Source organism: Chrysemys picta, chromosome 20 (assembly GCF_011386835.1).
Source record: "Chrysemys picta bellii isolate R12L10 chromosome 20, ASM1138683v2, whole genome shotgun sequence".
Lineage (NCBI taxonomy): Eukaryota > Metazoa > Chordata > Testudines > Emydidae > Chrysemys > Chrysemys picta.
In genome coordinates, this window is record NC_088810.1 from 5,801,616 (window position 1) to 5,827,372 (window position 25,757).

Genomic DNA, 25,757 nt, shown 5'->3' on the forward strand with positions numbered 1-25,757 from the left:
TTAGTCTCCAGAAGAGAAGAATGAGGGGGGATTTGATAGCAGCCTTCAACTAACTGAAGGGGGGTTCCAAAGAGGATGGAACTCGGCTGTTCTCAGTGGTGGCAGATGACAGAACAAGGAGCAAGGGTCTCAAGTTGCAGTGTGGGAGGTCCAGGTTGGATATTAGGAAACACTGTTTCACTAGGAGGGTGGTGAAGCACTGGAATGCGTTACCTAGGGAGGTGGTGGAGTCTCCTTCCTTGGAGTTTTTTAAGACCCAGTTTGACAAAGCCCTCGCTGGGATGATTTAGTTGGGAATTGGTCCTGCTTTGAGCAGGGGGTTGGACTAGATGACCTCTTGAGGTCCCTTCCAACCCTGACATTCTATGATTCTATGATACATTCATCCAGAGTCCCAGAACTCTGCAAAGAACACCTGGACTAACTGTGACTCCCCCCAGGGGATTTAGAAGCCCATTGCTCTGTCTTTTGCCTTAATACTTCAACATCTGTCTGGGTTTTCCGGCTGACCACTGCGCTCATAGTTGGGGCTTGAGAAGAGGTTCTGCGATAATATGAGAAGTGAGACAGCCTGACAGCATGTCAGTCAGAGGTCAAATATCTTGAGCCCCCAGAATGACACCGCTATGCCAGCAGAAGTCTGTAGTATAGACATGTCTCCAGACAGCTCTGTGATGGGCAACGTTCCCACTGCCCTTCTTTCCCTGTGCTGGGATTAACCTCCAGAGTTTGGCAGTTTCAATACTTCTCAGGATAAGAATTTGAGCTGGTTGAAATTTTTACCAATGAATTTTTTTCTAGACTGACCTACCGAATAAGACACAGCACAGAATCTCACCCAATGATTCCTGCAACTAGCCCTAACTTCTGTTCTATTTAGAGCATACCTTTTCTGAACAGATCCCATCTAGATTTAAAGACTTTCAGTGATTAAGGCCCTATCTCTATTACCATTTTTCTTGGCACAGCTGTGCCGCTGTAAGCTCTCTGGCGTAGATTGTGCTTCATGTCATTGGACTCCCCGGGCTCTCTCAGCTAGCCTAACCTCTGAGCCCACCTCTGGAGGCCAATAGCTTTCCTATGTTTAATCTGATTTAAAGGTCCCAAACTAATGTAAAAGCCCCCAAAGGAGAATAAATTCTGAATACTCACAGACAAATCACCTTCATTGCTTAAATCAGCCTAGAAGGCAAAAAAAACTATTACTAAAACATTAATTCCTTGTTGCTGCTCTTTTTCTGGGAGCAGTGAAATGAAAATGGTGTCCTGAAAGGAACTGGGCTCAAACGTCTGCTGGTTGGGAAATGGGAGCCAGTGTGGTCTGGTAAAAAGGGAGCTGGGCTGGGAGACAAGAGCTCAGGGATCTGTTCTGGGCTCTGTTGCTGACTTTCTCTGTGACTTTAGGTGTGTCACTTCCCTTCTCTGTCCCTTTCTTTCTTCTCTTTGCCGTCCTTCATTTAGTCTGATTGGTCACAGCTAAATGCACCATAATCACTTTACAGACACACAGAGTCAAGTGTCTTTGGAGAGCACCAGTAGCAGGACTCAATGTGAATTTTTTTCTAGACGGACCTCCTGGGCGGGCTGGTGTCGGATGAGTGGGTGGCGGGGGGGACACAGGCACGTGGGGCTTGTACTCACCATGCGGTTTCCTACCGGGTCTTCAGTGGCACCTCAGCAGCAGAGGGGGGAGGGGGGGACTTCACTCGCTCCGGGTGAGGTACCTGCCACTGAACTGTCGCCGAAAACCCGGAGCGAGTGAAGATCCCTCCCTGCCCTCCACCGCCGAGGACCTGGTAGGGAACCAGTTCTTAGGATATTGGGAGCTCATCACTGACCATATCTACATTACCACTTTGCTCGGCAAAATTTATTTCTCTCCGGGGTGTGAAAAATATACCCCCCTTAGTGACATAAGTTTTCCCAGCATAAACAGCAGTGTGCACAACGCTATGTTGGTGGAAGAGCATCTCCGACGGCTCGTTGGGGGTGGTTTCATAACATCGATGGGAGAGCTCTCTCCCGTCAGCATAGAGCGGCTACACGAGAGATCTTACAGTGGCAGAGCTGCATCGGTACAGCCGTGCCCCTGTAAGGTCTCTGGCATAGACATAGCCAGAGACTCCACCACATCCTAGGTTAATGGCTCCAAAGGTTAATGAATATTGTTAAAATTAGCACCTTCTTTCTTGATTCAGTTTGTCTATCTTCAGTTTTAGATTATTAGATCTTTTCTTCCTTTCTCTGATTAAAGAGCAATCTCCCATCAGAATTTTTCCCCCCTGCAGTTACGTGTATACCAGGATCAAGTGTCTCTCTGGTAAATTAAATAGATTGCGCTTCTTGTCTTTGGACTCCTCAGGCTCTCTCAGCTAGCCGAACCTCTGAGCCCACCTATGGAGGCCAATGGGCTTCCTATGTTTAATCTGATTTAAAGGCTAATCTAAAAGCTCCAAAGGGGAGTAAATTCTGAATACTCACAGAGAAATCACCTTCATGGCTTAAATCAGCCTAGAAGAAAAAAAATCTATTACTAAAACATTAATTCCTTGTTGCTGCTCTTTCTCTTGGAGCAGTGAAATGAAAATGATGTCTGGAGAAGAACTGGACTCAAACGGCTGCCAGTTGGGAAATGGGAGCCAGTGTGGTCTGGTGAAAAGGGAGCTGGGCTGGGAGACAAGAGCTCGGGGATCTGTTCTGGGCTCTGCTGCTGACTTTCCCGGTGACTTTAGGTGAGTCACTTCCCCTCTCTGTGCCTTTCTTTCTTCCCTGTGCCTTCCTTCATTCATCATTCCGATCGGTCGAAGCTACATGAACCAGAATCACTTTATAGACTATCAGAGTCAACTGCCTCTGGAGTATTTTTGGACAGAGCACCACCACCAGGGCTCAACTTTCCCCGAAACCGCTAGGCAGACAAAGGCAGGAGTTATTTAGTGCTGCTCTTTCTCCGATATCGTTGAAATCATACTAGTTTTGTGGCAGAGGCTGAGACGGGCAGCTGCTGGGGTGGGAAATTTCTCAGCTCCCTGGTCGATTTCTGCTGTCCCTTCTATTGAAATATTTCCTACATCCCCACGTGCTTCACTGGTTTCTATGTGAGGAAACCCCTTTTTCAAATGGTGTGAATTCTATTCTAATGTCAACTGGCATTTCTCTATTGACTTCAGTGGCGCGAGGCCGATTTACATCTGCTGGGGAGCTGCTCGCTGGTGTGGTTGAGACCATGCATAGGATTGTCCATGGTGATGCTATTATCCCCACTCCAGAATAAAAGGTCCCCAGTGAATCACAGCTCCCAGTGAGTCTGACTCCGCTGAGAAGTGGTTCTTCTCACGGCTGTAGAGAACAGAGCCTAGAGAGGCCCAACAAACCGGCTACTGGGATAATGTGAAAACTGACCCTGCAAAGAACACCTGGATTAACTCTGACACCCCCCTCTGGGATATCCCCCTCTGACATCCTGTACTGAAATATCTCGTAGATGCCCCGACTCGTATGCTTCATTGTCTGCCATGTTAGGAAACACTTTTTCAAATGATCCCAATTCTATTCTGATATAAACTGCCACTACGCTATTGGCATCAGTGGAGAGAGGATGTCTTCCACATGCTGGGGACCTGCTCCAGTGTATAGTTAATAGTCTGTTTGTGATGGTCCATGGTGATACTATTATCCCACGGCTCTGTGGAGCCGAATGCCACGGAGGCAGGGAATATCAAATTCCTGCCGGGACCGGGGCTGGGGCCAAGTGGAGGGAGGGGGAGCAGGGAGATCCTCCCAGGGCCGGGTGTGAGAGGGAGGAGAGTGAGCTTCTGTGCCCTCCAAAAAGGGGTCAAATTTAAATTCCCGTGCATGCTCCTGCAAAGAGGCAAGTGATTCTTCAGATGGTTCTAAGGAACAGGCCCACGGAGATGGAACACACCGGCAACTAGTATTAGAGGGGAAATGAAGCTGCCAAAAACTTCTGGATTAACTCCTGGATTAACCCCTTTGGGATTTAGAAACCCATTGCTCTGTTTTTTGTCCCAATCCTTGCACATCTGTTCAGGCTATTCCAACTGATACTTCCTTTGGGTTTGGGCTTGCTAAGAGGTGCTGGGATAATATAAAACAGCCTGACAACAAAGCAAATGTGATTACTCACCCCAAGAAGGCTTCTAGCTAGTCTCCCAGCTAGTCTCCCAGAGACCTGCAAGGAAATTGCTGGGAGTTAATTGCTGCTGCTCTTTCTTCAATGGCATCAAACTTCCCTCCCATTGTCCATAGCTCAACCACACCCCGGCTACACTAGCAGCGCCGTGTCAGTATGGCGATCCCAGCGTACTACTGCAGTGTTGGCGGTGTAGCTTATTCTAGCTGTCTCTGAGCAAAATGATCTCTATGGCAAATGCTCGGTTATGCTGCTATGAATGCGTCTCCACTAGGGCCATTTTACAGCACAGCCATGTCAGTCAGAAGTCAAATATCTTCAGCCCCCAGAATGACACCGCTATGCCAGCAGAAGTCTGTAGTGTAGAGATGTCTCCAGACAGCTCTGTGATGGGCAACGTTCCCACTGCCCTTCTTTCCCTGTGCTGGGATTAACCTACGGAGTTTGGCAGTTTCCTTACTGCTCGGGATAAGAATTTGAGCTGGTTGAAATTTTTACCAATGAATTTTTTTCTAGACTGACCTACCGACTAACACACAGCACAGAATCTCACCCAATGATTCCTGCATCTAGCCCATAACTTCTGTTCTATTTAGAGCAAAGCTTTTCTGAACAGATCCCATCTAGATTTAAAGACTTTCAGTGATTAAGGCCCTATCTCTATTACCATTTTTCTTGGCACAGCTGTGCCGCTGTAAGCTCTCTGGCGTAGATTGCGCTTCTTGTCTTTGGACTCCCCGGGCTTTCTCAGCTAGCCTAACTTCTGAGCCCACCTCTGGAGGTCAATGGCCTTCCTCTGTTTAATCTGATTGAAAGGTCCCAAACTAATGTAAAAGTCCCAAAAGGAGAATAAATTCTGAATACTCATAGACAAATCACCTTCATGGCTTAAATCAGACTAGAAGGGAAAAAAAACTATTACTAAAACATTAATTCCTTGTTGCTGCTCTTTCTCCGGGAGCAGTGAAGTGAAAATGATGTCCTGAAGGGAACTGGACTCAAACGTCTGCTGGTTGGGAAATGGGAGCCAGTGTGGTCTGGTAAAAAGGGAGCTGGGCTGGGAGACAAGAGCTCGGGGATCTGTTCTGGGCTCTGCTGCTGACTTTCTCTGTGACTTTAGGTGAGTTCCTTCCCCTCTCTGTGCCTTCCTTTCTTCTCTTTGCCTTCCTTCAGCTAATCTGATCGGTCACTGTTAAATGCACCAGAATCACTTTACAGACTCTCAGAGTCAACTGTCTTTGCAGAGCACTACGAGCAGGGCTCAACATGACCCCAAACCGCTAGGCAGGCAAAGGCAGGAGTTATTTAGTGCTGCTCTTTCCCCGATATTGTTGAAATCACTCTACTTTCATGGCAGTGGCTCAGCCAGGCAACTGCTGGCATGGGAAATTTCCCGGCTCCCTGGTCGATTTCCGCCCTCCCTGCTATTGCAATATTTCCTAGATCCCCATATGCTTCACTGGTTTCTATGTGAGGAAACCCCTTTTTCAAATGGGCTAAATTCTATTCTGGAGTAAACTGGCATTTCTCTATTGACTTCAGTGGCGTGAGGCCGATTTACATCTGCTGGGGAGCTGCCCCCTAGTGTGGTTGAGACCATGTCTATGATTGTCTGTGGTGATGCTATTATCCCCACTCCAGATGTGCAGAATGAGAGGATTCCCAGTGAATCACAGCTGCCAGTGTGTCTGACTGACTGAGAAGTGGTTCTTATCATGGCAGTAAAGAACCGAGCCCACAGAGAACCAACAAACCGGCTATTGGGATAATGGGAGAACTGACACTGCAAAGAACACCTGGATTAACTCTGACACCTGCCTCTGGGATTTAGAAGCCCATTGCTCTGTCTTTTGCCTTAATCCTTTCACATCTGTCTGGGCTTTTCTGGCTGACCACTGCGCTCATAGTTGGCGCTTGAGAAGAGGTTCTACAATAATATAAGAAGTGAGACAGCCTGACAGCAAAGCAACTTTGAATACTCACCCTTGGTACTCTTCCAGATAAGCTTCCAGATAAGCTCCCAGAAGCCTGCAAGGAAATTGCTGTGAGTTACTTGATCCTGCACTTTCTTATTCCTTGACTTTAGCAAAGCTTTTGATACGGTCTCCCACAGTATTCTTGCCGCCAAGTTAAAGAAGTATGGGCTGGATGAATGGACTGTAAGGTGGATAGAAAACTGGCTAGATCGTCGGGCTCAATGGGTAGTGATCAATGGCTCCATGTCTAGTTGGCAACCGGTTTCAAGCGGAGTGCCCCAAGGGTCGGTCCTGGGGCTGGTTTTGTTTTATATCTTTATTAATGATCTGGAGGATGGTGTGGACTGCACTCTCAGCAAGTATGCAGATGACACTAAACTAGGAGGCGTGGTAGATACACTAGAGGGTAGGGATAGGATACAGAGGGACCTAGACAAATTAGAGGATTTGGCCAAAAAAAACCTGATGAGGTTCAACAAGGACAAGTGCAGAATCCTGCACTGAGGACGCAAGAATCCCATGCACTGCTACAGACTAGGGACCGAATGGCTAGGTAGCAGTTCTACAGAAAAGGACCGAGGGGTCACAGCGCACGAGAAGCTGGATATGAGTCAACAGTGTGCTCTTGTTGCCAAGAAGGCTAACAGCATTTTGGGCTGCATAAGTAGGGGCATTGCCAGCAGATCGAGGAACATGATTGTTCCCCTTTATTCGACATTGGAATACATCTGGAATACTGTGTCCAGTTTTGGGCCCCGCACTACAAGAAGGATGTGGAAAAATTGGAAAGAGTCCAGCGGAGGGCAACAAAAATGATTAGGGATCTGGAGCACATGACTTACGAGGAGAGGCTGAGGGAACTGGGATTGTTTAGTCTCCAGAAGAGAAGAATGACGGGGGATTTGATAGCACCCTTCAACTAACTGAAGGGGGGTTCCAAAGAGGATGGAACTCGGCTGTTCTCAGTGGTGGCAGATGACAGAACAAGGAGCAAGGGTCTCAAGTTGCAATGTGGGAGGTCCAGGTTGGATATTAGGAAACACTGTTTCACTAGGAGGGTGGTGAAGCACTGGAATGCGTTACCTAGGGAGGTGGTGGAGTCTCCTTCCTTGGAGGTTTTTAAGGCCCGGCTTGACAAAGCCCTGGCTGGCATGATTTAGTTGGGAATTGGTCCTGCTTTGAGCAGGGGGTTGGACTAGATGACCTCTTGAGGTCCCTTCCAACCCTGATATTCTATGATTCTATGATACATTCATCCAGAGTCCCAGAACTCTGCAAAGAACACCTGGACTAACTGTGACTCCCCCCAGGGGATTTAGAAGCCCATTGCTCTGTCTTTTGCCTTAATACTTCCACATCTGTCTGGGCTTTTCCAGCTGACCACTGTGCTCATAGTTGGGGCTTGAGAAGAGGTTCTGCTATAATATGAGAAGTGAGACAGCCTGACAGCAAAGCAACTTTGAATACTCACCCCTGGGACTCTTCCAGATATGCTCCCAGAAGCCTGCAAGAAAATTGCTGTGTGTTACTTCATCCTGCGCTTTCTCCAATACCATCAACATGTAACGGATTCCCTCACATTGTCCATAGCTGAACCACACCATGGCTACGCTAGGAGCACCTTGTCAGTACAGCTATCCTGGTGCACTGTTATCGCTGCAGCTTATTCTAGTCCCCCCTGAGCAAAATAAGCTATGAAAGCAACAGCACAGTTTTGCTGCTATAACTGTGTCTACACTAGTGGCTTTTGCTTGCACAGCCATGTCAGCCGGGGACCAAACATCTTCACACCCCGCAGCAACATAGCTATGCTAGTAGATGTCTGTAGACATGGCCCAAGACAGGTCTGCAGTTGGAAACCTCCCCACTACTGTTCGTTCTGAGTGCTGGGATTAACCTCCAGAATTTGGGAGCTTCCTTCCTGAGTCTGACTCATCTGGATAAGGATTGAGGGGGTTGAAATTTTTCCAAATGAATTTTTGTGAAAAATTTGTTGATTTGTTTTCACATTTTTTTCATTGTTTGGAGAAAACCAGAAAGGGAAAAGTTTTTCAGTTTTTTCATTTATATTTACCACCCCATTTCTTGTTTTCCAGAATTGTTTGAAAAATTATGCGTGTTTTGGGAAATTTTAAAATATGTGGGTTTCAACATTTTTACAAAATTGATTGAAACGAATGATAAACTGAAAATATCCCCTCCTTTGCTTTTCCATTTAAAGGGGGAGGCGAAGGAAATGGAGTCTGGGAATCAAAAAGCAACACTTTCCCCATTGTTTGGTTTTAATTCTTTTGGTTGAAAAACAAAAAATAGTGTAAGAAACACATTTTTCCATTAAAATTTTCATTTTGAGCAAAAAATAATTTTTGGTTAACTAGCACTGGTTGAATTTTTCTCTTCCTAATTTTTCAGCTGAGAAGTTTTTTTTTCAACCATAGTTTGAGCTTTTGCAGAAAAAAAAATCATTTAGATGAAAATTTAGAATCTGAACATTATGGGGGAAAATGTTGGTGATTTTGGTTTTCCAAAACAATATATTTTTAGTGAAACCCTCAAATATTGAACCACAGTGTTTTTTGAAAACCAAAAATTCTATTGGTTTCATTTTCAGTTGAAAAATAAAAATAAAAATAAAAAAAAATCATGGGCTATTTTTAAAACTAGAAGAAAAAGCAGAATTTTGAAGCTCTTTTATTTAATCTTCTCTCTCTTCCGGAGAAGAGCTGAGAGTCTTTCCTGGCCTCTCACTTAGATTGGGAGGAGATTTCCAAAAGCTCAGTGAGCAGTTCTGCAGTATAGGACACAGTGTCTTTGAGGGGACACGTCACTGGATAAGGAGGCAGGAGAGCTCGGGTCTAGTTCCAGCTACGCCACTGCCAATGGCAATGAAAAATAGCAGTGTTTGAATGCTTACCCATTGGCGCGGTAGCGCGCTGCTTTCCTTTGGGCAAAGGATGGAGAGGAGGAGAGCGGCAGCCACGATCTGGAGCTTCATCTTGGATTCTGTTTGGTTCTTCCAGGTCCTGCTGGCTGCCGGGTTTAGCAGCTGTATTTATACAGTGTGTCGTATCTGACATTACAAGCTTGATTGCCCAAACTCAATACCCGCATTATCGAGGAGACCAATCGCCTTTATCAATCAGGAAAGGTCAGAGATTTCATTTATCACTAAACTCCACCATATGGAATCAACTCCCTGCTTCCAAAGGCTGGGAGCCAACTTCAGGCTGAAGAATGAATTGTATTATTCTCCTCTATGACGTGTCTTGAGAGGACTCATCTTAGTGTCAGAGTACAGGTCAAATTGTGCTTTACCTGCACCTTTTACTCCCACTTGAAGGCTGGGTAACAGGCAGGGAACATGGTTCATAATAAGCTTCATTTACCTTATGCCCTGTACCAGATTGTAACACCAAGGAAGGCACCAGCAGCCAAGTCTGGTGTAAATTGCTCCATGGAAGCCAATGGGACAGATCTTCCTCCAGGGTAAACCACCAAAGCTCCATTGGAGACACTGGGACCAGTTCCTCAGCTCATGTAAATTGGCCATTCCCCACAGACTTCAATGGGGCAGAGCCCAGCTTGTGTAGAGGGGCCATACCTCCACTGAAGTCAGCAGGGCTACGCTGATTGTTGCCAGTGCACAATCTAGCCCTGAGCCTGTTATTGTTATTATCTGAGTGACAGTAATGCTTAGAGGACCCAACCAAGTTCAGGGTGGCAGAGTCCGCACTAGTCTGGGAGTCAGGAGACCTGGGTTAAATTCTGAGTTCAACACTGACTTGCTGGATGATCTGGGGCAAGTCAATTCTCTCTTTGAATGCCTGCACTCTGTCTGTTTTCTCTTATTAGATGGTAGCTTTCTGTGGCAGGGACTGTCTCTCGCCGTGTGTGCAGCACTAGCACAACGGGGCCCTGATCTCAGCTGGGGCAGAGACTGTGTCTTACTGTGTGTCTGTGCAGCACCTGGCACAATGGACCCTGACCTCGGTCATGTCCTGTCAGTGCCAGGTTAATAGAAATTATAACAAAAACCGACAGCAGGGAAGTCTGTGAGAGATCAGCAACCCTGAAAACCTGGCCCAAGTGGGGACGGCTTCAAACAGAGCAGTGGTTCTTAACCTATTTATCAGTGGGAGGCACATATTCAATGTGTTACCTGGGCCACAGGTTGAAGACCTTTGAGGGGAGGGATAATTCAGTAGTTTGGGCATTGGCCTGCTAAACCCAGGGTTGTGAGTTCAATCCTTGAGGGGGCCACTTAGGGATATGGGGTAAAATCAGTACTTGGTCCCGCTAGTGAAGGCAGGGGGCTGGACTTGATGACCTTTCAAGGTCCCTTCCAGTTCTATGAGATTGGTATATCTCCATATATTATTATAACCACAGCACTCCCCCAACCTCCCCACAGACCGCCCAGTGCCCCCCACCCAGAGACTCCTCCACATACCGGGGTCAGGAGTGGACCCCGGATCCCACCGCACGGCAGGGCAGGCGGGACCGCGGACCCTGCTGTGTGCTAATTGGACTGCCTGCAGGTTGACAACCACTGAAACAGATTTAGGATGACCGGATGTCCCGATTTTATTGGGACAGTTCTGATTTTGGGGTCTTTTTGTTATATACGGTCCTATTCCACCCACCCCCTGTCCTGATTTTTCACATTTGCTGTCTGGTCACCCTAAACAAAGTCAGCCAAAATCTGTGGCCAACTTGGGAACGTAATTGCCCTTTATCTTCCAAGCAAGAGGACTGGACTCTGGAAGACTCATCAAGACTATTAAAGGGGATGGGAGTCAGGTCTTCTGAGTTCTCTCATCCCTACCATAATTATGCTAGGCATGTTATAGGCTACATTCGAGTGGGTTGGTAGCACCAATCTAGTTAATATTGAGATGTGAATTGGATTCGGTAGGGATGGCTGACATGGACTTTCTCTGACACAACACTGTCTCTGAAGAGACAGAGCCCACTCCCCACCCAACACAAGCTCTGGAAGGCGACGTGTCCCTTGTCCTCTGTGTGCCTGAGTTGGCGTGAGGAGCATGTTCTGTCATTCAGAGATCTGAATAGATGCATATTGTTTCTCAACTGGGCTGCTGATTTGTTCTGAAGATCAGGAAGAACAATCCAAAGCCCTTATCTGCTCTTATCAGCAGGAGATTTCTGGCTGCCAGAGATGAACAAGAGGAGACGTTCTTGATGGCTGGTTTCTCGGAAGAATTCTTGCATCAGTGAAGATGGCAGGGAGATGTCGCCTCACAGAGGGATTTGCCTCCGGTGACAAGTTAAATATCCCATGAGGGAAAGTCAAAGCGGAGCCTCACAAGCTCTTTGTTGCTCTTAGGTTGTTTCCTGATTGTGACAAGTGGACCGAGAGGGACCCAACAGGAAGAGTCTTTGTCTTTCCAGACAGGTTTGTGAGGTCAGGCAGTGTGATCCCCAGCTGGTGTGAATCAGCCACAGCTCCATTGGAGTCATTGGGGCCCAATCCCCAGCTCATCTACATGGGCTGTCACACTGGGGGAGTCAATGGGGCCAGATCCCCAGTTCATGTAAATTGCCCATTGCTCCACTGGACTCAATGGGACAGATCCCAGCTTGGGTAGATGGCCATACCTCTTGTGAAGTCAGCAGAGCTACGCTGATCCTTCCAGCCTATGATCTAGCCCTGAGCCGGTTGTTATTATCAGAATACCAGTAATCTAGAGGACCAACCAAGTTCCTGGAGTCAGGAGACCTGGGTTTAATTTCTAGCTCAGGTTCTGATCCACTGGATGATCAGGGGCAAGCCAGCTTCTGTCTTTCACCTTCTGTCCTCTGTCTGTTTTGACGTATCAGATGGCAAGCTTTTTGTGGCATGGACAGTCTCTCGCTTTGTGTCTGGGTAACCCAGACACCTCCTAGGTGTGGTGCTCTGTCCCCTCTAGTGGCACCAAGACCAGTTAGAGATTAATGAGTCTGCTCTACAGCCTTAGCTAAGAGCCATGTGGTGTAGAGGCTCATGCATTTAGCTCCAGAGGTCCCAGGTTTGATCCTATCCACCAACGACTGGGGTCTGTTGGCGTTACGTCTGCGCAGTGCTCAGCACAATGGGCCCAGATATCAGCTGGGGCAGGGACTGTCTCTTGCTGGTGTCTGTGCAGTGGCCGTCACTGTGACGGGATCCCCGGGGTGCAGCCTGGGACCCCTGTGTCCCCTCACCTCTCCAGCCTGGGCTGTCTCTCACAATGCCTTGCTAGTGACCAGCAGCAAACCCCTCCAGGTGCTGTTATCACTCAGTACAAACCCATGTGGAGCCCCACACTCAGCTAGATTGCATGAATGCTTCCAGAGCCGCTCATAAATCACACAGAGAAAGGCACCAGCCAAATTCTTCCAGCTCCCAGCACTGTACCTCCCAGCACGGTACCATCTTGCACAGCTCAAGATCCTTTCTTGAGCAATGCAAGTTTATTAATTGGTTTTCCATTTCATCAATGGAAAGTGGACACACACCAGCCTTTGTAACCTGATCCGATTTACCAAGCACTTCAGGCAAACTCACAGGTAAAGTATCAGAGGGGTAGCCGTGATAGTCTGGATCTGTAAAAAGCCACAGAGAGTCCTGTGGCACCTTAGAGACTAACAGAAGGGTAAAGATAAAGAGTAATGCAAATTTATTGCCTACAGAATATAGATTATAAATGATTATAAGTGATGGGCAAAAACTCATGGAGAGTTACTAAAGAAAATAAAATATAAGCACGCAGTCTAAACTTTAACCCTTATCACACTAGACAGTATTTAGGTCAAGCAATGTTCTCACCCCCCTGAATCTTAGTCTTTAATATACAGGTTTGTCTCTTAAACCTGGGCCAGTCTCCTCTGTTGGAGTCTTCAGTCTTCTGAGCATCCTTGTTGCTTGCAGTGTAGTGGCGGGGGGAGGGGAGAGAAAAGGCCCAGCATGAGGCCCCTGGGTTCTGTTTTATATCCTTAATGCATGTGCTTGGAGAACCCAGGTCCAGGTCTGTCTGGTGGGAACTGTTGAGTCACAAGGTGAAGCAACACGCCGGTGTGTCTCCTGCAAGTGAGTCATGGAATTGTAACTCCTCTGCTGGACAATGGCTGGTGATGTCTGTAAGCACCCACCCAGACGTTGGTTACCTCCCTTGTCATTGTCTCTGGAGAGCTAGTATCTGGGTGCTTTCCAAACCCACAGCATATTTTAGTGAAAACCATACAACACAATTCTTATAATTTCATATGCATTGATGATATACATATTTAGATAGAACAGTTGGTTGCAGCACATCATAACCTGATCCCTCACATGGCACGATTTATATGCAATATCACAATTATATATAAATGAGGAATATGGGGGTTACAGGGTGATCTCCCGAGCTATAGAGTGTCACAGGCATAATGGAGCCGTGATCTCAGCTGGGGCAGGGCCTGTCTCTCGCTGTGTGTCTGTGCAGCGCCCGGCACAATGGGGCATTGATCTCAGTTGGGGTCTCTAGGTGCTAGGTTAACATAAATTATAACAAATGCTACATCACTAAAGTCAGTGAGAGATCAATACCTGTGAAATCCTGACCTAAACTGGGACAGCTACAAACACTCAGACAAAATCAGTGGCCAAGTTGGGAAAGCGTTGGCCTGTATCTTCCATGCCAGACAGCTGGACTTTGGAACAGTCTGAAAGGCTATTAAAGAGGATGGGAGTTAGGACTCCGCAGTTCTCTCAACCCTGCCATCATTATGCTGGGCACTGCACAAACACTGCGTGAGAGACAACCCCTGTTGCCAAAGGGTGTACAATGTACATGGCCAAGGGAAGGATTATTATCCCCAGTTTGCAGAATGGGGGAAACTGAGGCTCAGAGCGAGGCAGTGACTTGCCAAGGTTGCACAGGGAGTCTGTGGGAGAGATGGGAATGAAACCCAAATCTCCAGTGTGGTGATCCTGCCTTATCTACAGCCTCCTAATATCAGGGCCCAGAGAAGCTGATTCTCAGTGACATGGACCACTGAAAGTGATTGCATTTTACAGTCACTTTAAATGTCCCCTTTACACTGGCAGAGAGGTAAAGGGGCCTTAGTATATCTGAGGCTCTACTACGTAACAGTGGCTCGGTAGCACCACTCTAGTTAAGATTGAGATGCGGTTTGGATTCCACACACCAAGGGATGGCTGACATGGACTCTCTCTGACACAACACCATCTCTGAAGAGCTAGTACCCACCTCCCGCCCCACACAAACTCTGGAAGGTGACATGTCCCTTGTCCTTTATGTGCCCGAGTTGGCATGAGGAGCATGTTCTGTCATTCAGGGCTCTGAACAGATGCGTACTGTTCCTCAACTGGGCTGCTGACTTGCCCTTATCTGCTCTTATCAGCACGAGGCGGATGTCTGCCAGAGATGAACAAGAGGAGGTGTTCTCAAGGCTGGTTTCTAGGAGTGCTCTTGCATCAGGGTTGATGGCAGAGAGATGTCCCATCACAAAGGGATTTGCCTCCAGTGACAAGTTAAATGTGCTGTGAATCAAAGTCAAAGAGGAGCCTCACAAGCTCTTTGTTGTTCTGTGGTTGTGACATGTGGGTAGTGACAGACACACTAGGTAGGTGTGCGAGGTAATTCAGGGTGAAATGCTCAGCTGCTCTGTCAGGGCCACGTCTACAGCTGGTGTGAATGGGCCAGAGCTGCATTGGAGTCAATGGGGCCCTACCCCCCAGCTGGTGTGAATGGACCAGAGCTGAATTGGAGTCAATGGGGCCATACCCCCCAGCTGGTGTGAATGGGCCATAGCTGCATTGGAGTCAATGGGTCCAGACCCCCCAGCTGGTGTGAATGGACCAGAGCTGAATTGGAGTCAATGGGGCCAGACCCCCAGGTAGTGTAAATAGGTGTAGCTCCATTGAGTCCAAACCGTCTGAGAGCGCTGTTACAGGGGAGTTTGCGGTTGTGTCAATCTGCCTATCTAGAATCTGTACTTGGGGCAGAGCTGCTCCCTGGGAACTGGGCACTTGTGTTTGAACTGAGATTACTGATAGAGGGGTTTGTCTGTGTGCTGTTTGTGGCCATCTCTGTTCCAGTGCTAGTGTATAGTGTGTAATATACAAGTGGCACTATGAAGATACCCAGACTCTGGACCACTCATTTCTTCCCCAATGAGAAGCTGACCTGTGAGACCCCACATCTGCTTTTTCTTGGCCAAATGCCCTATGACTTTGGCTGCTCATTTCCCCTCTTTGTCCATCTGGGTGTGTCTACACTGCAGTTGGGAGGCGTGATTGGAGCACAAGGAGGCATACCTTCGCTAGCTTTAGTCTATAATAGCACAGATACGGTAGCGTGGGCTAGCAACCCAAGTGAGTACCCAGGCTTGCTGGTGACCTTCAAGCTGCCAGAGTCCTCCAAGAAGATGATAGAGGGTGGGTATTTATTATATGCATTAAGGTAATGCCTACAGGCTAATACTTGAAATCCCATTGACTCCAAGAGAATTATGGCTGATTTACACCAGCTGGGGATCTGGTCCTTTGACTCCAATGAAGCTAGGGACCATTTACACCAGGTGGGGATCTGGACTCATCATCATTTTCAGCAACTGCTGGAAACCTACAGATAATCCTGCGAAAATCTAATACCTCCCAAGGAGCATAAGAATCGTCACTCCAGATAAAACCAATGAGTTAATCTGCCCTGATATTCATCCCCTCCTCCCTGAGCTGGAACAGAGCAGTAGGCCCTTCTAGTTTGGTATCCTATCTCCGAAAGTGGCCAGGACTCCACTGGAGCCTCATCTGTACCATAGACAGACTTAATATCACCTCCCTGCTACTGTAGCTGCTAAACTCTGGTGAGAGATTCTTGGAGCAAGATACTCACATGGACAAGTGACTCTCCATTGTTATTCTGCAAGAAAAATGCCGTGTGATATTCCCACTCTAGGGCACAATGCAGGTTTACTCTGATAGCAAAGAGTCAGCCAAGGCATTCTTGACTGCAAAATATTTCCTGAGTTTCTGGAACAGTTGCTGAGGGCAATGCATTCTGGGTGATTTCAGAAGGCTTTTTTGTGTAGTTGCAGGAAAACTCCCATAACCCCTGGAGCCTACTGCTTGTTCACTTGGTGACATAGCTTGCAGCAGCACTGCCTTCTGGGTGATACCTGAAAGCCTCTCATAGCAGTCTTCACAGCTGCCCTGGAGGAGTGTGGGAGAGGAACTCAACCTGCCATAAACCCTGGGAGATGTTCATAAGCCCCCTGGAGCAGGTGATATTTCCAGACTGCCTTCACAACATGGTAACAGCTCAGCAAATATGCCTTGCTTAGCAAACTTTTAACCAGACATGAAACCAGGTTGACCTGATGTGTGTGCATCTACATGACATCCAGAGGGAATCTCTGATACTTAAACTCTTTTCTTGTTGTTACCTGCTATATTGCCACTGAAGTTCCCAGAGTTCTGCAAAAAATAGAACAGAAGGGGAGGCATTTATTATTTGTATTATGGTAACACATAAAGACCCCTACTTGAGAGTCCATTGAATCAACGGAATTACACTGAATGACACCAGCTGTGCTTCTGTCCCCATCCACATTCTCATACACTCCTGGAAACCTACCGATAATCCTCAGCAAAACTCATACATCCCAGGGCTGCCTAATTCCTGGCACCAAGCCCGACTGCTGAAATTCTGGGAGGCAGGAGGGACAGTTTCGTAGCTGGCTTTGCCAGCAAAGGAGTGGGCAGTTATTGGGCAGTGAGGCAGCGCTTGATAGTGGAAAGATAACTGCTGATACTCACCGATCCTGCCCAGTTTGGGTATTTCTGCAACAGGGGAAAGACAAGATAGGTGCTAATAATATTCATTTTCAGCAGTCCACGAAGGTATGAGAACTTCCGTCACTTATAGAATCATAGTGTAGGAACCTCCAGAGGTCATCCAGTCCAGTCCCCTGCACTCGTGGCAGGACTAAGTATTATCTAGACCATTCCTGACAGTGTTTGTCTAAACTGCTCTTAAAAATTTCCAACGATGGAGATTCCACAACCTCCCTAGACAATTTATTCCAGTGCTTAACTATCCTGACAGGAAGTTTTTCTTAATGTCCAACCTAAATCTCCTTTGCTGCAATTTAAGCCCATTGCTTCTTGTCCTAAGGAACTTAGGAACATAAGAATTGCCACACCAGATCAGACCTACAGGACAATCTGCCCTGGTATCCCTCCTGCCTCTCACACAGCTATGGGGCTATAGTCTGGTATCCTATCTCCTGCATAATGACAGATTTCAGAGTAGCAGCCGTGTTAGTCTGTATCCGCAAAAGGAACCTATCCTGAAAGATGATCCTTTACTCTCACAGATCTTGGGAGACAGACCTGTCCTCGCTTACAGACAACCCCCCAACCTAAAGCAAGTACTCACCAGCAACCACACATCACTGAACAAAACCACTGACCCAGGAACCTATCCTTGTAACAAAGCCCGATGCCAACTCTGTCCACATATCTATTCAAGTAACATCATCATAGGACCTAATCACATCAGCCATACATCAGGGGCTCGTTCACCTGCACATCTACCAATGTGATATATGCCATCATGTGCCAGCAATGCCCCTCTGCCATGTACATTGGCCAAACCAGACAGTCTCTACGCAAAAGAATTAATGGACACAAATCTGACATCAGGAATCATAATACTCAAAAACCAGTGGGAGAACACTTTAACCTGTCTGGTCATTCAATGACAGACATGCGGGTGGCTATATTACAACAGAAAAACTTCAAAAACAGACTCCAACGAGAGACTGCTGAGCTGGAATTGATATGCAAACTAGACACAATCAACAAAGGATTGAATAAGGACTGGGAATGGCTGAGCCATTACAAACATTGAATCTATCTCCCCTTGTAAGTATTCTCACACTTCTTATCAAACTGTCTGTACTGGGCTAGCTTGATTATCACTTCAAAAGTTTTTTTTCTCTTACTTAATTGTTCTCTCAGAATTGGTAAGACAACTCCCACCTGTTTATGCTCTCTGTATGTGTGTATATATATATATATATATATCCTCAATATTTATTCCATTCTGTATGCCTCCGAAGAAGTGGGCTGTAGTCCACGAAAGCTTATGCTCTAATAAATGTGTTAGTCTCTAAGGTGCCACAAGTACTCCTGTTCTTTTTATAGACACAATAGAGAATCCTGTTTCTTACTTACTAAACCTTAAAACAAAGAAATGTATATTTAACTAGAGGCCTACTTTGTAATACATATAGGAAACCATAGTAGACATTATAACTTATTCTAAAACAAAGGGGGGACCATAATCAGTCAAAAGGATTGTTCTGGTCTGTCATTCCTTTCTGCTATTCAAAAAGGGTGGCTGACAGGGATGAAATCAAATCATACATTAATTCTTATGGGACATTATAAAATCCTGCTCCTACATATCCCCCTTTTGACACTAAGATTATTAATCGCCAGTGTCACTTCTTATTTAGTCCACATAATAGAAAATACTGGGAGGTGATTTGGGCCTGTGGCTCTAGCTTTGCATACATTTGTTTTATCCAACAGCACATGTCAAACGTTACAATTAAACACATACAATTTAAAACCAAAACCAATTAGGGTTAGTAACATTAGTACGCCAGTAGTTGTGGGAGACCATTCAGAAAATATATTATACCAATGGCAAGCTGTTATGTCTTTCTGCAGTGGCAATTCTTAACATGTTGCCATTTGCATGTATAATATGAATGGTTCAGTTTCCCCCATTGCCTTTTTGTTTGTTTTAGAAACCGTTACCTTTTTACCTTTTGTAAACACATTACTTACATTACATTTACATTTGTCTATTGGAAGGTTGCTAACACTTCCATTCTTTTAAAACACTTTTCCCCCCAAGAATTAACACATACACATAGCCCATTATACAGTACTTTGGTCTCATTATTCATTTTATCCCACATACAGGATCCTAGTGAGATGTCTTTACTACAGGGCTTTGGAGCAACAGGCATGGATAAGCATACCCACTTGTATTTGTTTCTTATTAGGTTGTCCTGTAGCTGATATTAGCTTTTTCTGAAAGACAAAAATAACATTTTTCTACCCCTTTTGGGGTGGCATTCATTATTGCTTAAAATATTCCTTTCTTTTACAAATACCCTTGCTGATTGCAGGCAAAACAAGAGGAATTACCTCCATATTTTCCTGTGTTTTTGTTCTATAGGCAGGCCAGGTTTCAATGGCTTCTATCTTTTAAGAGTTATGGGGAAATTATCCCACTGTTCAGTCATTAAATCCATGAGGTGGTGTACCTCAGTTTTCCCTTTACAGCAGACCAAGGTTACAATGTCTTTCCTGCTGTATTAAGCTTTAAGTTTGTTCACAGGTAACAGTTGAAAAGCATCATTACCATAAAGGATTTTTTTTTTCAAAAATCATACACACTATACATTGTTACAGGGGTACTTATTAACATTAAATTTATTTTAATTAAAGGTATCTTGTTATACCGTGCCTTTTATTTAGACAATTTGTTTGCTGACCAGGTATGTTCTTTATCTGCAACTTCTTTGTGCTGGCAGTTCTCTCACTTCCTTTATCAGTTAGATAATTTGCATCCACACAGGCTTGGCTTTTGAATTCAAAACCATTAGCAGAGCTCAGAGACTCTGTCTTTAAAGGAACACAATTAACTTTTACCAGAGTTTTGATTACTTTTAACTCTTGCTTCCAAAACACACACAGATCTGAAAAAGAAAACACAGTCTATTGTGGTTCCTTTGGAGCCCTAATAGGATTTTAATTAAGTAGCATGTTTCGTTTGCATTTCTTTTACCCCCTCTATAATACACACTGCACATGTCTGCACATTCCTTCTATACTTTAACTTTTAAAACATTAGCCATATTCATTTTTACATAAGGTGTAACTGTTTCTTTTGTTCTTACAGAGTTTTATGTACCCTTATCAAAGTGACAGTCTGATTACACAGAGCCATTTTAAGGCTCAGTGTTTCTAACATTGCTTCTTTTTGTTTTGTGCACCTCACCCCTGCTGTTGCTTCAGAGGGCCACTGTCTTTATTCTTTTCCTACAGCTTTCATTTGCTATTTTGTTACAAAAACAAACAAACAAACTGAATCCAGAATCTCTCCCTATTTTTCTGATTTTGACTGTCCTGCTGCAGTCATGACTTGGTCTTTATTTGAAAACATTTAAATTTTGTAAAGAATCAAGTTACCCCTTAAGGGTTAAATACCAAATCTCAAGTCAACCAACACTGATTACCTGTGTCTGGCAAAAAGGTCTGTTAGTTTTGCAACTTTGAATTAAAGAGTCAAATGGATTTTTAGTGGCATTATAAACAAAACAAAACCAATTTATCTTAAACTTACAAAACAGGAGTTTTACAAACCTCACATATTCCCACAGACAGACAGATACATACACATTTTCTCTCCCTTAACATCCCTCTTACACTGCTTTGTTTTTACATAGCTGTACATAGATTACATTACCTTTATACATTTGGGGCAGTTAAGTTCCAATAGAACACCCCCCCCCATGTTCTTTTAGCAAATTTGACTAAATTGTCCATAGTCAAATGATTTTAATTAGATAGTCTCTTTACCTGGATTATTTACAGACATTCCTCTGGAAAAGGGCCCATTTTTCCTTTAGAATGGCTGCAAAGAAACCAAGAATTCTTTTAACAAGATCCTTTTTAACATTTTCACAAAGTTTAACTGTTTAATTCTCCCCAGCCTCTGTAGAGTTAACTTTTCACTCTCTTTCCTTAAATCACTTGTTTATTTCCCAAAATGACACCTTTATCAACTCAGATTTCACCATTTTAAGTATTGTTCCAGGGGTTCATACTTGCACTTACTCCTGACACTATGCCCTTAGGGCTTCCAACCTGTTTTGTTTGGTTTTTTTAGTTTCTTTATCTGTTGCTTGCCTGCTTGTCTGGGCCCAATCCTGCTTTTTCCAATGAACCATTTTTGTGAGTGATATTGTGGTCATTTCACAATTTTGAAAGAAATGCTTAAGGAAAGGGACCAGGAAGGGTGGGGGCTAGTTGAGGAGCCCACCCTCCTTGCTGAATTGGTAATGGAACACTAAAGAATCAGTTTCTGAGGCAGACAATGAAGGGGAACAGAACAAGGGGCATTTTATCCTTTTTACAATGAGAGGGGAGTATGAAGGGAGTTGGGATCGATCCGGGGTTGTTGTTTTTTTTGTCAGAGAACAGGGTGAAGGGGAGCGCTCAGTCTGGTGGTGGGAGAGGAGGCTTTTAATAAAGCTTTTAATTTATTATTTGAATATTTGAGAGAGGCGAGTTTTGATTTTGTCCACCTACGATTTGCCTCTTCCCACCACTGCATGAAACAATTAACCTCTCCTTTAGCCAGTTTAGTTTTAGGCTGGCCGAGTTTGATTTTTTTAAGATGTCCACTCGGTCCTTGTTCCAAGGTTTTAACAGTGGCCACTGAGTTTTGGGATCTCCCTGAGTTAGCCTAGACCATATTTCCAGAAGATTACAGGAGTCCGGACCCTTCCTAAAACTGAGCCGGCGTTCCTTTAGGGAACTGTCCCGACTTAGACGTTGGTTACCAATACAGGAGGACTTTACACACACCAATCACACAAGAAGGAAATTTGGGTTCATCAGAGCGATGCCCGGTGCAACACACAAAAGGAGCCCACAGGCTACTGACTCAATCGCCCTTGTTTTCACATCAAGGGTTTTACCCAAGGTGTGGTGCGGCTGCGATTGTGCAGATTTCACTCACTCAGACCGCGGGGACAGGAACCCCTTGGTCGGCCGATCCCCGGACGGAGATGGCACCCAGACTCAAAGACTCCACAGGAGGACGGGATAGACACAGAGACAGGACAGTCCTCAGTCCGGACAAAACACAGAAATAATTACCTGACCAGATTCCTGATGTCAGATCCCGGGATCCCTACCAGAACAGAGTGGGAACCAACAGGTTCGATGGTGTAGACCTCACTGTGGTCGTGCACCCTTCCGTTCAGGAGGAGGACCGCTCGGGCCAAATGCCCAGGTGCCGGCTACCACGGTCATCCTACAAAAATGGTCAGGAATCACACAGCCCCAGTGAAGATGGTTGCCATCTCGGTGGAACCTCCAAATTGTCAAAGTTAGACTCAGGACTCATAGTTTGTCAGACCACTCTGTTTTATTAGCACAGCACTCTGCTAATACATTCAGATAATGTGAGCCCCCATGCAAGATTCAAACAGTCTTATTTATAGAGATAAAAGGGTGCGAATTAAACAAAGGGACAGAGAGAGCAAAATTGTAAAATTTGCATAGGGCACAATATGCATATCCTGCTTCCTTATTAACTCTTATCGATCTAAGGCAAATGCTTCACCAATTGCCCTTAAGTGGCAAGTTAAGCAGTTAATGTCTGCTTTCCTGCCCCCCTGACTTACAGCATTTCTCATTTCTACTTAAAGATACATACAGCATTCTTTAATTCATTCTATTTCTTTAATATAATTCATTTCACTTTCACAAGGGCAAATATACTGGTCACTAGATGAGTAGTTTTCTGTTCCCTGAGTGACCAGAGCAGGGGCTGCACTAGAGTAATCAGGAACATGCTAGAACCAGTTAAGGCAGGCAGGCTAATTAGGACACCTGGAGCCAATTAAGAAGAATCTGCTAGAATCAATTAAGGCAGGCTAATCAGGGCACCTGGGTTTTAAAAAGGAGCTCACTTCAGTTTGTGGTGAGAGTGTGAGGAGCTGGGAGCAAGAGGCGCAAGGAGCTGAGAGTGAGAGGGTGTGCTGCTGGAGGACTGAGGAGCACAAGCGTTATCAGACACCAGGAGGAAGGTCCTGTAGTGAGAATAAGGAAGGTGTTTAGAGGAGGCAATGGGGATGTAGCCCAGAGAGTTGTAGCTGTCATGCAGCTGTTACAGGAGCCACTATAGACAGCTGCAGTCCACAGGGCCCTGGGCTGGAACCCGGAGTAGAGGGCGGGCCCGGGTTCCCCCCCAAACCTTCCAATTGACCAGGACTGTGGGTTCTTCCAGAGGGGAAGGTCTCTGGGCTGTTCCCCAACCCACATGGTGAATCTCTGAGGCAAGAAAATCTGCCAATAAGTGCAGGACCCACCAAGATAGAGGAGGAACTTTGTCACAGGGTGGAAATCACAGTTACATGGAGCATCACTAACAATCAGTGCTGTAGGCTGCCCTCTTTATTGCCTTCCTACAAAACAGTTTGAATTATAACCCTAACACCCAACGCTGTCTGTTGTGTGCTCTCAGCCGATGCCTTCATAGGAATTTAAGGCTGAATTTGTCCCATAGCATCCAATGCTGCATCGTTACAGACAGGCCTGCTGATAGCAATTCCGGGCCCCAGGGCAAAACAGTCAATGAACGCTATTCCGGCATGGCCAGGGCTTCCACATACCCACCCAGCTGCCTTCACTGCCGCCGGTACCACCCCACAGGTGCCTAGGAGCCCTTTGGCCCACCTGAGCAATTTAACAGGCCCGGTGCTCCTGGCCAGTGCAGTTGCTACTGTGGCAGTGGTTGGGGGCCCCCAGGCACTTTTAAATAGCCCGGGACCCTGGGCAATTGCCCCCTTCCTCCCCCGTCGGTGGGCTTGCTTAGAGCAGAAAACTGAATCGGCAACCCTGAGCCCTGCAGATGAATATTGCCTCCTAACGGACGCTGTAATTATTGCTGTCTCTGTGTATAGGAACAACCACAAGGAAGACTTCTGCTTCAAAGCATTCTCTAGACTGCCTCTAATCCAGTGGCTCTGAACTTTTCCAGACAACTGTGCCCCTTCCAGAAGTCTGATTTGTCTTGCCTACCCCAAGTTTCACCTCACTCAAAAATGGCTTGCATACAAAATCAGACATAAAAATACAAAAGCCACACTAGTACTGAAAAATTGCTGACTTTCTCATTTTTACCGTATAATTATACAATAAAATCATTTGGAATATAAATATTGTACTTACATTTCAGTGTACAGTATAAACTAGTCATTGTCTGTATGAAATTTTAGTTTGTACTGACTTAGCTAGTGCTTTTTGCATAGCCTGTTGTAAAACCAGGCAAATATCTAGATGAGTTGATGTACCCCCTAGAAGATCTCTGTGTACCCCCAGGGGTACCCATACCCTGGTTGAGAACCACTGCTCTAATCACCGTTCACACAGCATGGCTCTCTGACCCCCTCTGGTGGCTGGACCACACAGTGGCATATGTGTCTGCTTTGAGCTAACAGACCTGCTGGGTTCTTTATCCCGTGCAGTAGAGACTCATGCTTTTATATGCTCGGGTACCTTGTAATGGGACATCCTTGGACGGGTCATTCCCAGTGGGGATTAGATTTTAACAAAATACATTGCATCAATCGGAAATGAAAACACATTTAAATGGAATTCAAGTTGAATTCATCTGGCAGCTAATTACAATTCTCTGAAGACCATTGGTGGCTGTAAAGTATACTGCCTGAGCTAAAAGAGTCGTAGCTGTTAAATAAAAGTCAGTAACCAACTAATAAATGTCTATGCTGCCCCGCCTCTTGGAGGCACAAATTCACACTGCATAAGTGTGATGTGAATCACATCTGCATTGTCTTTAGATTTGATGGTGGATCCCAGCTTTTCTGGCAAAAAAAATTTCCCAGACACTCCCCATCCCAATCACCTCTCAATTGGACACAGACCCACCTCTTGGGGAAGGCTGCAGAGAAAGATTCCTGCGGGAGAAGGGATCCCTGTACTGGGAATGGACTCCCCAAGGGGAAGCAGAACTCTGGGGAATCAGGAGGCAGCTGGTGGTGCCCCAGAAATATTGCTGCAGGCTATTGTACCTGGCCCACGATGTCCCTCTCTCAGGACACCAGGGGATTCAGTACCCCAGGCATCGGCTGCTGTAGATCTTTTACTGGCCCAGAGTCTGTGACAGGTCCAGCAGTACTGCAGGTCCTGCGACCCCTGCCAGAGGGTGGGGAAGGCCCGGGATAAGGGTGAAGCTCCCTTGAGACCTCTGCCCATCATAGAGGAAACTTGCCAGAACGGGGCTATTGACATAGTGGGGCTCCTCAGAAAGACGACCTGTTCGGGGAAGAAATACATCCTGGTGGTGATGGATTTCTCCACCTGCTATCAGGAGGCGGTGGCTCTGTCCTCCACCGAGGCAGACACCATGGCAGACGCGCTGCTGATCATCTTCAGCAGAGTGGGGGTCCCCAGTGAGGTCCTTACAAACAAGGGTTCGAATTTCCTGTCAGCCCTGCTCTGGGACTTGAGGGGAAAATGTGGGGTCTGGCCCACCTGGGCCTCTGCATGTCACCCTCAGTCCAACAGGTCTGTGGAGAGATTTTATGGGACCCTGAGGATGATGCTGAGGATTTTTATGAACCAGCATCCGCAGGACTGGGACAAGTACCTGCCTCATCTGCGGTACGGAGAAGTGCCCCAGGAATCCACAGGGTTCTTCCCTTTCAAGCTGCTGTATGGGAGGAGAGTGAGGGGACCCGTGGACCTGGAAAGGGACGGTTGGGAGGAGAAGGGGGAAGACCCCCTGGTGGATCTCTTCCCTGAGGTG

General features: G+C 46.0%; 2 long non-coding RNA genes across 2 annotated transcripts in view; both read right to left on the reverse strand.

The window, feature by feature from the left end:
* The window catches only part of LOC135976848 (uncharacterized), a 1,653,704-nt gene that overhangs the window by 346,856 nt on the left and 1,281,091 nt on the right, over window positions 1–25,757 (reverse strand). The gene's annotated exons all lie outside the window — the stretch shown is intronic.
* Window positions 12,772–23,504, reverse strand: LOC135976710 (uncharacterized). The gene is made up of 2 exons (XR_010594019.1): window positions 22,082–23,504; window positions 12,772–16,588 (listed from the first exon to the last, which is right to left on the reverse strand). It is a non-coding gene; the product is annotated as an uncharacterized LOC135976710 (long non-coding RNA).